The sequence below is a fragment of the Dama dama genome, chromosome 15 (genome assembly GCF_033118175.1).
Source record: "Dama dama isolate Ldn47 chromosome 15, ASM3311817v1, whole genome shotgun sequence".
In the NCBI taxonomy this organism is placed as follows: Eukaryota; Metazoa; Chordata; class Mammalia; order Artiodactyla; family Cervidae; genus Dama; species Dama dama.
The window spans coordinates 89,346,763-89,357,770 of record NC_083695.1 but is presented as its reverse complement, the minus strand read 5'-3'; positions in this window follow the sequence as shown (position 1 = coordinate 89,357,770).

The following is an 11,008-nucleotide window of genomic DNA, read 5'->3' as shown; positions in this document are numbered from 1 at the left end:
GGGTTTAGCTTATTGTTCTTAATAAAGAGGGGCTGTTGTTTTCAAGAGTGCCCTTAGGCGTGAACTTCCTCACACTCTGTTTTAAATAAATTCAGTTCTTTTGGGAGCACTTCAGAGAGCCTTCTTGTCTCACGGACCGCATTTCCGCTGAGCAGTTCTTCAGTTTTGGAGGCAGTCCTCAGTGTGTCTCTTCCTTGGAACCTGTGGCCCAGGAGTGAGCTGGGGTGAGGGGTTGGGGCCCCAGTCCTCTTAGCCTGCCCTGCTCGAGCTGAGTCTCTGCCCCATGACACGCTTGAAGAGGAAAAGCTAAAATTTTACATAACCTCCTGCTGCTTCTGCCTCTGTAACTCAGCTTGCTCCTTGCAAAGTCTGGATCATGTAGGTCTCAGAAAGTGGGGACTCATAATACTAGAAGCTGGAGCTTATCTCCCTTGTCCTGCTCTTTAAATTGCCCAGCCCCTGCGAACCCAGAAACCTGCTTAATCATGCCTGTCCGGTATTAAAAACTCTGTAACCCTTTGTTCAGGGCTCAGAGCTTGGAGTGTGAACTCCTCTGGGCCCGCTGGACTAATAAGCCTGAGATCTCCAGCTCTCCCAGTGTGGTGCTGGATTTCTCGAGTACTGGTTTCTGCAACACACCCACCAGGAACTTAGCCTTTTCAACTTGGAGTTGGGGGAATGAGAAATGCTGGTGGCCAGTCCCTCCTGATGAGATATGTAAGCCTTGGTTAGGAGTTGAAGGATCGGGGAGCCCTGATTTCTTGGCCACACGCATGTGAAGTGAAGCTTCTGTGAGGCTGAGCGGGAGTGGAGAGGGAGCGTGCAGGTTGCGGTTGAAACGCCACAGACTTGCTGTTCTTACTGAATTTTAGTAGATTTTCTCGAGTAAATGTTTCTTTGTTTGTCATATGCCCTTAGGGCAGCTCCCAGAGACTTTAAATTGTCTTTTTTTTTTTTTTTAAAAAGTTTTTGCCAGCTTCACTTCTTCCATGAAATTACTCTCTCAGTCATCCCAGAAGTGGAAACTGTGCTGTTTTAATAATGAAGGCCTCTTTATATTATGAATTTGCCTCCAGAGGTATGCGATAAGTTTTGACAAGTCATATTTTAATTCTCTGTTGTATTTATAATTCATCTTCTGAACCCAAAAGAAAGGCTCTTTTAGTTTTTAACTGGGTTGTCTATCTGTCTATCCATGTATCTATCCATCTATTTTGCTTTACAGACTTTCAGCATTCCAGCCTAGCTGTTATTGGATTTTTGTGGTTTTGGAGAATGGTTTGTACAGTTTCTGCTCTTTGTAATTTAGAGGAGTTATCTTTCTGGATAAGTAAGTATAAGATTTTTTTACAAATGCTCCATCATTTGTATACCAACTGAGGACACAACATTCGGCATCTCTCAGTCAATTTACTTTATTAGTTACATGGTTTGGTTCCTCTAGGTGGATAGTAGACAATATTCCAGCAGATAGAGATGGGGTAGAAGGACAAAAGAGATTGCAAAGCAAATGTGTAAAGCAATTTTAGCTAGCTCATCATGATTTCAATGGAAATCATAATAATACTTTAAATAATACTTTGAAAATAATAAATAATACTTTATAAATTAATTAATTATTTGTTTTTGACTGTGTTAAGTCCTTGTTGCTTCTCTTGCTATGGAGCATGGGCTCTGAGGTGGGCAAGCCTCTGTGTGGCACATGGGCTCAACATTTGTGGTCCACAGGCTCAGTTGCCCCGCAGCATGTGGGATCTTTCAGGAACCAGGATCAAACTCATGTCCCCTGCATTAGCAGGTGGCTTCTTAACCACTGGACCACTAGGCAAGTCCCTCAAAGGAAATAATACTTGATGCATATTCCTTAGAAGCTTTTCCAGGTAGCACAGGGTACAGATTGATGCAACTTTTGGCTTAGATGGGGCCCTGTAGGTTTTCCAGTTCCTACTTCCTTGATTTATAAATGAGGAAGATGACTTGCTCAAGGTTGCATAGCTGGCAAACTGAGGCTGGGATCTAAATTCAGGTCCTCGGATTCTGGTAAAGATGTGTAGTCTCTGTTTGCCCTGCTTCTGGGTCACTGTATTTTGTTTCAGTTTTCATTGTTATCTCTGAGACAGCTGGTGGAGATACAATTTCTTATTTAAAGAGGCCTTCTAGGGCTTCCCTGCTTGTCCATTGGTTAAAACTCTGTGCTTCCAATGCAAGGGACATGGGTTTGATCCCTGGTCTGGAAACTAAGATCCCACATGCTGTGTGCCATATATATACATATATATATATATATACACACACACACACACACACACATATATACATATATGTATATACACACATATACATATATACACATATATACACACACACACACACTTATAATATATTTATTTATTTGCAAGTACTTTATAATTTGCAAAGCACACTTTTACATGCCTCATCTAATGTAATCTTCACAGTCAAGTGGTGTTTAAGGCAGCACTGTTACCTCAGTCCTGCAGGTGAAGAAACAGGGGCTTAGATGTGGCAGTCCAGTCAGTGCTGGGGTCCTCTGCCCCCGAGGCCATGCACTCATTCCCAGGGTACTAGAGTCCCTTCTCACCTTAGCCCAGAGCCAATGTTCAGACTCATTCACTTCCTGCATGGTTTTTTTTTGGGGGGGGTGGGGTTAAAATTGTAACATCCTGTAGGACTTTTCCTTCCTCCTTTGGAGCATTGCCCTGAACAGCTGGCTGGGTTTATGAATGCGTTGATAAGTCTGGGAAATTATTATTTTTTAAAAATATCACTGTAGTCTCTACACCTGCTGTAAGTAGGTTATAATCGGCTGGAGTGCACTTGCAGCAGTTCTCTGCAATCTCCTGGGACCATCTCAGTTCATTGATGCCATTGTTTTACTTCCTCTACAGGAACATTCAAGCAGCCACGTCTCAGCTGCACGCCGCGCCCCCCGCCCCCCTCCAGCCCCCCCAGTGCTGTGGCTTAGCTAACGCTTCCTGTTCTCATCTGGGAGTTTGGACCCACCTGTGGATGGCATCACTGACTCCATGGACATGAGTCTGAGCAAACTCTGAGATATAGTGAAGGACAGGGAAGCCTGGGGTGCTGCAGTCCATGGGGTCGCAGACAGTTGTACTCGACTTAGCGACTGAGCAATGCGGTGATCGGGAGCTCCTAACCCCACCTCCTCAAATGTTGGGGGCGGGGGCTCAGATGGTTGTAAGAGTCTCCAGGTTCCGATCATCTCTGAGTTTACCATGAAGTCCTTGTTTCCTGGAAGACAGGAGTCCTATTTTAGGAATTATCTTACGAATTAATTCTTAGTTGTTTGCCACACTCAGAATGTTTCCTTCAGAATTCTTGGCACTCGACTTGAGAGTGTCCTGAGAATGGCTTTCTTTCCCACTGCCTGGCATTTTTCTCATCCATCACACTTTTTTGTCTGGCAGGTGCCGGGCATGGCCCCTCCCTTTTCAGGTCTGGGTAGGCGTCTCCTGAGAGTCCCCAGGGCCTCAAATTGGCACCTGCTCTCAGAAGTGACATTTGCTTACTTCCTCTCATCTTTCTGTTTAGCCCTAAGCTTGGAGGGGGGTGGATAGGGCCTTTGTTTGGTTCATCCGCAGAGAAAACATGGGAGACATTGGAACTGGTCCCGGTGGGGAATGGGGCAGGCAGGCTGTCCCAAGCCCTATATAGTGCTGGAAGGAGGAGCCTCTTGGAAGGATGCAGTCAAATTTGAAAGACACACGACTGGGGTCTAGGGCGCTTCTCAGACTACCCATCTCCCCTCTACCTGGGCCATGTGACCAGCTGTGTAGGCTTTTATATTTTAATTTTTTTTTGGCTGCGCTGAGCCTTAGTTGTGGCAAGTGGGACTTTGTTCTGCAACCAGGGATCAAACCCACACCCCCTGCCCTGGAAGAGCAGAGTCTTAACCACGGGACTACCAGGGAATTCCTCATATTTGAATTTGAATTGAAAGCAGACACTTGCCAGCAGAAAGGGATCTCTGAGAGCGCCAACGTGCTTTATCAGCAGTGGACGACACAGTTCTAAAGTAGAGAATAACTTCCTAGATCTTTAAAGAACTGGAACTTGGTCCTGGCTCTGATTCTTACCTCTGTGTCACCCATTGCTAATCTCTGTGGACCTCAGTTTCCTAATCTTTGAAATGGGCCGGTCACCTACCTTCAGTGCGAATCATCTGAAGCATCTGGAGACGCTTTGCACAGATATTCAGGGCCAGGCCCTCCATGGGGTCCTGGCCATGGCTCCTCTGCCCCCTCATGTGGCTGAGGACCTGCCAGGCCTTTGGAGCCCCAGGCTCATTTTTCAGTAAGGCTCCACCTGGTATGTCCTTACCCACCACCCACCCTAAGAGACTTGCTATGAACCCTGGAGGGGCCTAAGTCTGGCAGTCTCTGAGTCCCAGAAAGAGACTGGATTTTTACAGTGCCAGCCTGTGTGAGATGATGACTCATGTAATTTTCTCAAGATATGAGCCACCTTTTACAAAAACGAAGCCATGGGTGTGCCCTGTGGGGATGGTGCGGCTGTTCCTGCCTCGTTGTCTCAGCCCCGCAGCTCATGGGAACCACCCCCACCCCACCCCGCTGCTCCCTGCTGGGTCCTCTGGAAGGGGCCGGGGTCCTCACTGTGGTCCTCTCTCCTGCAAACTCACTCTCTGGGGCTGACTCCGGATCCGGTGTGTTGTTGATGTTGGCCCTTGGTGGTACTTGTGTGGGTGGGCAGCAGCTGCCCTGGTGGAGGATGCCCGGTGGAAGGGATGTTGTCACTTCACCTGGCAGGTTGAACTGGGCAATGTGGTTTTGGAAAGTGATTTTACACCCACTGTGTTTAGGCAATCAGCCTGGAAAGGGCTGATGGGGTAGAGGGGGTCCCTGTGAGGCCTTTGGAGAGGACCCATCCCAAACTCCACCATTCAGGAACGATCACTGCTAGTTTGCGTGCATGTGTGCTAAGCCTCTTCAGTGAAGTCTGACTCTCTGTGACCCTATGGATGGTAGTCCGCCAGGCTTCTCTGCCCATGGGGTTCTTCAGGCAAGAATGCTGGAGTGGGTTGCCAAGTCCTCCTCCAGGAGATATTCCCTGGCCAGGGAGGGACCCTTTTGGATGCGGGAGGAAGGAAAGGATGTCCCCACCTGGCACCTGGCAGAGATGGGGACGCCAGCAGAAAGAATAGTCCCCATCCACCTTGTGTGGGAGGGTGAGTATCACCTGTCATTGAATCTGCCCTCCTGTGTCAATGACTGGAGTGCTCCTAGGAACCCCAAGTTCCTGCAAACTTGAAAACTTCGGAAATTGAGACCGTTGAGACTGCTGCATTCAGCTTCCCACACACTAAAAAGGGGCTTTGAAGGGGCAGCCGGGGTTGCTTTGCCTTGTTTTGTCTTTTTTCTTTTTCCAGCAGACCCAGCACTGCTTTCTTCCGTTTTAAGCGAAAATGAACAGAAAGGTTTGACATGACAAGTTTGTGAATCTGGACTTGGGTTACACCTTGGGGGACACGAAGGTGGCCCCACATGGTGTCAGCGTCACCAGCCTGCAGTTGGTCCCGGGGAAAGTGTCTCCAACAGCTGCTCAGGCACAACACAGGGGGCGGAAGGGTCCATGATTTCAGCAGGGAGACGAAAACCCTTCCCGTCTCCTCGGCCTCTGAGGTACAAACCGAGCCTGGACGCTGGGGTGTTGTCAGAGCCAGTCAACTTCTGCGGCAGCTGAGGGAACGTTCTTCCAGCTCCTGGAGGCAAAGATGCGGGGACAACTTTGGGGACGCTGAGGACCCACCACTCCGGGCTCTTAACTTCGGGAGTCCTGATCACGGCTTCCTGATTTCAGCTTCCTGATCACCCCGCCAGTCTCCAGAGTTCTGGATGTGTTTATTCTCACTGACTCTGCTCTTTGGCGTCCCTGTCTCTGCCCAGTGCCAGGTGGGGACGTGCTTTCGTTCCTCCCGCACCCAGAAGAGTCCTTCCCTGGCCATTCTGCCTCTCCGCCTCACACTCACCGTGCCTATTGTCCACCCTGGTCTTCCAGCCTTCTGCCTTTCCCCTTAATAGCCCCCCATCCGTTAGGTCCTCACCTCTATATCTCTGCAGGCCACCCTCTGCTGAGAGCTTTCACAGCCCCCAACCTGCCCTCCACCCTTGGCCTGGGCAGAGCTTTCTTCCACCTTCCCAACTTGCAGGCCCCATACACAGCCGGAAGTGGCTGGGACTGTGGGCAACTGAAGGAGGCCTTGGCTGGGGGCTTCCGCCTCGGGGATCCCAAGGGGCCAGCAGTCTGTAGACCTGCGTCGCCTGTATACACACACTGCTGGCCAACTTCTACAGAGCCTCAGAGCCCGATCTAGATGCCCCCTCTGACTGGGGTGGGGCATGTGGCACGCCTGCCATTTCCCCCAGAACCATCACTTTAAACAAATGGGGAAAACCAACCATTAATAGCATGAGACAACCTACCACTGACATGGTCCCCCAAACCATAGGACCACGATTACTGCTGACCCCAGTGCCTCTGAACCTGAGCTGCCAAAATAGCATCTTTTTCTACACAAGTTGTTGCGTTAGCAAACCAGGGCTGCAGCAACAAATTACCACAAACTTAAAAAAACAAAGAGAAGTTTATTCTGTCACAGTTCTGGAGACCAGATGTCCAAAATCTAGGTGTCAGCAAGGCTAGGTCCCTCCGGAGGCTCTCAGGGGTGGAGACTCCTTCTCCTCTTCCAGCTGCTGGTGGTGGCCGGCGTTCCTTGGCCTGTGGCCACATCATTCCCATCTCTTCCTGTGTCTTCCCTCTTCTCTCTCTTGCAACGACCCTTGTCATTGGATTTAGATCCTGCCCTAATTGAGGATGATCTCATCATGAGATCCTCAAATTACATCTGCAAAGACCCTTTCCCCAAATAAGGTTATATCACAGGTTCTGGAATATGAACTAACTTTTTTTTTTTGAGGGGGTTCACTATTCAACCCATGAAAGCTGTGCTGTGAAAAGCCTGAAGGATGTCCAGCAGCCTGGAGTGTGGCCTCAGGACCCTGCCCATCCTGGGAGCCATGGATGGGCTGGATGTGTGTCATATGCTACCCTGTCCTCCAAACCTCATTTGTTGGAACCTAACTTGCAAAGGTGATGGTGACAAAAAAAATGTGATGGCATTGGCAGATAGGGACTTTGGGAGGTGACTAAGTCAGAAGCGAACATGAAGCAGCAGAGCCCCTTTCTTCCTGCCCCCCGAGTCTGGCCCTGGGTGTTCTTACCCAGTGGTGGGTGGTGGCTGGGTATGCTGGCTTGGGTGAAGGGTGAGGTGTGCCCTGATGTGGGCTGGGAAGTGCTGTAACACTGGGAAGTGCTGTGATATCCTCTGGGAGAGAGAAGAGAGAATTGGGCCCAAGTCCTGGCCGGCTAGTGTGTGACCTTGGACGAAGCATCCAAGAAGACCTTGAACCAAAGGCTAAGTGTGCAAGCTGGAGGCCTGTTGGGTGGTGGCTGCTGCTCAAGATATTATTTTTTAAAATAAACTCTGACTGAGGACTAGCTGAGTGACAAGGCCCAGAAAATCCAGGTAGGATTAAGACCTGTCCTTTCCCTCTAGGGACTCGCAATCTCCCTGGGGGAGAAAGCCTGTCCTATAAACTGACATTAAAGCAGACACTGAGAATGGAGTGAGTTCAAAGTGTTTTGGTAGGCTTCATGGAGGAGGTGGCATTTCCCCTGGGTCCTGAATGATAACTAGGAGTTCACTGAGATATAGTAGTACTCTGTAGATGTCTACTGTGTACCAAAGTGCCCCCAAACTCAGGGGTACCTCTCTTCATTATATCCCAGTTTCTGTGAGTCGAGTCCTCACAAGGATCAGTCAGTGTGTTGGCTGGGGATGCAGTCATTTCAAGACTTAATGGAGATTTCCCCTGGGCCTCCCCTAAAGCTGGCCCAGGACGTAGCAGCTGGCTTCCCCTAGAGCGAGTGATCAGAGAGACAGAGATGGACACCGCAGCCTTTTAATTGCTGTTGTTGAGTCGATCAGTCATCCGACTCTTTGTGACCCCAGGGACTGCAGCGCACCAGGCTTCCCTGTCCTTCACTATCCTCCAGAGCTTGCTCAAACTCATGTCCATTATGTAGGTGATGCCATCCAACCATCTCATCTCCTGTCGTCTCCTTCTCCTGCCTTCAATCTTTCCCAGCATCAGGGTCTTTTCCAATGAACTTGGCTCTTCACATCAGGTGGCCAAAGTATTGGAGCTTCAGCTTTAGCATCAGTCCCTCCAATAAATATTCAGGACTGATTTCCTTTAGGATTGACTGGTTGGATCTCCTTGCAGTTCGAGGGACTCTCAAGAGTCTTTTCCAACATTGCAGTTCAAAAGTATCAATTCTTCAGCACTTAGCTTTCTTTATGGTCCAACTCTCACATCCATACATGACTACTGGAAAAACCATAACCTTGACTTTTATGGACCTTTGTCAGCAAAGTAATGTCTCTGCTTTTTCTTAAAGGGACATCCCGTCACTTCTGCTGAGTTCTAGTCATTGAAAGTGACTTGTTAAGATCGGCCCACCCTCCAGGGCATGATGGCCAGTGGGGTAAGGGCATCTGGTGGCTGATTTAGAGGCTGTGACCCCATAGAGTAGCACAGTGACCTGGCTCCTGTTGCAGGGTCCAGAGGAAGGACATGATGATGGATGAGAAACCATTTCTCTGGTTTGGGAAGCAGAGAAATGATGTTGAGGAAGATAGTTCTAACAAGGAAGTGTGTAGCATTGTCGAGGGCATACTATGCCAGGCACTGTTCAAAGCATCAGCAGAAAGTCTCATTTAATTCTTCCATAATTCGTCAAGAGGATGGTGCTGTTACGAGCCCCACTTTACAGTTGAGGGAACCGAGTGAGCCCAGGGGTGTGTGGTGGTGGGGTGGGCCCTCAGCCTGGGGCGACACCAGGTCCCAGATCAGCAAGCTCCTTGGAGTCCTGTAGGAAGGTTGGAGGTTGTAGGGACCCACACAGCCTCTTCTGGCTCATAGAGGACCAGAGGCTGTCATCTCTGTGGTCACTCCAGGGCCAACAGTGACCTGATTTCTGTCAGGGGGAAGGGAGTGATATTTCTATGAAATAATAGAAGATATACGTATTGGTCTCTGCCTCTGGTTCCTGGCATAGAGCTTCTAAAACCCTTAGAATTTGCTGTGTGATTAGTGTGTCTTTTGTTCTAAATGAGATGATCGCTTCAGGATGGGAGCTGCTCATCAGAAAGACCAAGCTGTGACACTTGGAAATTTCAGCTCCCATCCGCTTCCCCCATTCTCCAGGAAGGGGAGAAGGTGCTGGAGTGTGAGTTAACAATCAATCACGTCTATGTGTGAAGTCTCCATCAAATTCCTAGTGGTGGGGGTAAGGGCAGAGCTTCTTGGAGAGCTTGGAGACCTTCTGGGCTGCTGAGATCGTGGGCGAGCTGGGGGCCTGGTGTGGCCAGAGGGCGTGGGGACTCCTTGCTCCCAAATCTTGCCTCACACACCTCTCCCCTCTGGATGTTCATCTGTATCTTTTATCATATAATAAACTGGCAAACATAAGCGAGAGTGTGCCCCTGAGTTCTGAGAGCTGTTCTAGCAAATGTCTAAACCAGGAGGGCTGTGGGAGAGGGCGAGGGTGGGATGATACGGGAGAATGGCACTGAATCATGTAAATTATCACATGTGAAACAAATCGCCAGTCCAGGCGATGCGTGATACAGGGTGCTCGGGGCTGGTGCACTGGGACCACCCAGAGGGATGGGATGGGGAGGGAGGAGGGAGGGGGGTTTAGGATGGGGAACACATGTACACCCACGGCGGATTCATGTCAATGTATGGCAAAACCAATACAATATTGTAAAGTAAATAAATAAAACTGAAAAAATAAAATAAACCAGAAGGGGTCCTGGGAACCCCGATTTATAGCTGATTAGTCCAGAGAGCTAAGATGGGTGCCAACCTTGGACTTGGTAGTTGGTCTCTGAAGTGGGAGCAGTCTTCTGGGACAGAGCCCTTTACCTGTGGGGTCTGGACTGACTCCGGTTACTTCTGGAGTTGAATCATGGGACCCACCCCCCCCCCCCACCATCCCCCACCAAGCTGGTAACAGACAATTGCTTGATGTGTGGAAAACCCACACTTCTAGTGTCAGATGCGTTTTGAGTGTGTGAGTCACAGAGAAACACGGGAGAGTTTTCTTCCAATACAGTCCTGACGAGACTGCCAGGGGAGGCACACACATTCCCGATAGACACACACAGAAAGCCACCACGCTGAACTGGAGGAGGTCTGGTTTGGCCTGGAAACCTCTCATCCGGGCCCCGAGGCTGAGGGGGCTCCCCGGGCAGGAAGCTCCAGGGGCACATGGCTCCATGGAGGCGAGAGGGGTCCATCTGGAAAGGCCCTGGCTCTGCTGTGGTCATGCCCTGTTAATTCTCTGGAGCTGAGCCTGCGATTTAGGTGGAAGCCCCCCACTGCCGCACCCCGTCCCCCACAGTTATCCATCCTCTGGTCCTGTGAGCAGCTGACAGCAGAGAGGAGGCGCTTGCCCACCTTCCCCTCCAGAGAGGTGGGCAAGAAGGCAGGCACGCCTCCCCGGCCCATCCCACATGGGCTCATGGCTTCCTGAGCTCACAGCAATGGTCCCAGCCAGGAAGAGGAGGCAACAGCCTGGGCCGGGTGGCCTCCTCCTCCTCCTCTGGGATCACTTCCCCTGGAGGGGCAGTGAACTTGGGACCAGAATACCAGGGTTCTGGTTCCAGCGTACAGCGCTCTGCTGTGTCCCAGAATGGGCCCACTTCCCCTCTCTGAACCAGACTGAATATCCCTCTTCCCATCCCACAAGGAGGCCTGTCATCTCCAGCAGAGCTTCTCCATCCTGACTGAGCAGGAATCACCTGGAGCTTCTTGAAGTGCGGTTCTGACCCAGCAGGTCTGGGGCGAGGCTGAGGTTTCCCCCCTGGGACCTCGGGACCACA